Here is a 2,060-nt window from a genome sequence, read left to right as displayed (position 1 = left end):
CTTCCTTCGTGGAGGCTGTCCCTTCCGTTTAGGAGTGATATTTTCTTTTGATTCTTCCAGCACTTCGCTCACCCGAACGCTGCGACGGGTACTCCTGGACATTTTCGCTTGTGATATTCGCAGCACATTTTCTCTAACTGCAAGTGTTTACAAAATTTGTTGCTTACCACTGGTGCGTTTTGTTCGAAACAAACAAATAAAAAGAACACAACACTTTTGACATATATGAAATAGCAATCGTTTCCTGCGCAACTATCGGGCGCCTAAATTTGTGCGCTCGATGTTTCCCGAAAGCCTCGCTGCTATTTTACTAGCCCGGTTAGTAGCCCCCGATAAGGTATAGCGCTATGATACTGCGCTATGTAATTTAGTTTAGTCGCGCACCGGTAAAGGTGCTCTAAAACTTTAGTTATAATGGTGATAAATGGTACTTCCAGCACAGAGAACAGACATTTAAGCTCGAACAAAAATACGTCGAAATCGTGTGTAAAGGATTTATGCATACCTCAACGCCACCAACGGAGACTGCCCACATATAAAGTTGATTTGACTCCACGATGGCAGTGTTCATCGTTAAAATACACTAGCCCACAAAGCGACACGAGCGCCAAACGGCCAAAAACGGCGAGCACTGGAAACAAATTTGACAACACAACAATATAAGTGATGGGACGCTAGCGCCGCGCAACGGGAGCTTAACCACATACTCTGATATGACCGTTACAAAGTTTTACACAAGGCAGAAAGCGAAGATAGACGTCTGTTCTCTGTGCTTCCAGTAAGACAATGATTCATAAAACAAGTTGAAATATCAATTCTTTGGTTTCAAAGCCATGAATTTCCTATCCCAGCTTAATTGCCAACTAGCCTAGACAACAATCGTATTGAGAACACAGGAAGAATATTGATCATCAGTTGTAAAATTATCAAACGAAAAATTGCCAGATACGTGTTGGAGCGTTCATAGGTATTTGATCAAAATACACCAAACGCCAATGGCCTAAACTAGTGATCCCGATTCCAAACCGTGTCAAAAGAACATTGAAAGCTCGTGGAAGTATTATAATGTCGATTTTAAGTAGTTTCAGAAATAAGATATCACACTGACTTTTGCAGGTCCACATGGTGCCTATAATTTTGGCCAGGTAGTTTTTGACCAATTTCAATATTTTGATTTTATTTTCTTCATTGATAATCGTTCGAAGTAAGAAACGATATATTGTTATTACGTAGTCAATAAACAATAATACAAAAATTATTGCATTTGAATAAAGCTATCTCAAAGAGAGATTCATCAACCTAAACATCGTATCATCACCACTGCCTATAATTTTGGCCAGTACTGTATAGCGCTATTCTTGTTCCGTCAATGCACGCATATCGCCTCCACTTTAGCACGCATAGAACATATTCGCTGCATTTTATGCGATGAAACTTTTACGGTTAGTTGTACGCACAACACGGTCGTAAGCTTCGTTAAACGTGTAAATTGGTTGTCTGGGTTGGGAACCCCTGGTGAACACAGTCAGAAAATTCACTCATTTTGGAGTATAAGTGGGACAACTCAAAAATGAGTAATTTTTTTTTCCAGCGATAGCGCTGGCTCAAGTGTGAAAATCTCATCAGTTTAAGTCGTATAATATTCTTGCTGATGTGAAGAATATTATACGGCTTAAACCAGTTGGATTTTTGCACTTCGGCCAGCACTATCGCCACAGCTATCGCTGGAAATGCAATTTACTCATTTTTTGGGCTGTTTCAGTTTAGCTCAGTTTTGTGTGAATCTTACTCATTTTAGAGTAACTTTTCTTAGCGTGTATTACAATCGGTGTAGTCGACAATGAGCGGGACAGAAAAGAAATCATCTGAAAGAGAGCCCGTTTCGAAACGTCCTGTATACACAATGCAAGCAGAGCAAAAAGGTGCGAATGCAAACATTGACATTCGTTGAGCATGCTATTTCATTCAATCTCACATTAAATTAAATTTTTAGGGACATTTTTCTTCTCTCTTTGACATTGATAAAATCTCTCGAAGTTGTTTCAACTATGTACCTAGAA

The sequence above is a fragment of the Aedes albopictus genome, chromosome 2 (genome assembly GCF_035046485.1).
Source record: "Aedes albopictus strain Foshan chromosome 2, AalbF5, whole genome shotgun sequence".
Lineage (NCBI taxonomy): Eukaryota > Metazoa > Arthropoda > Insecta > Diptera > Culicidae > Aedes > Aedes albopictus.
Note: the sequence above shows the minus strand (reverse complement) of the source record.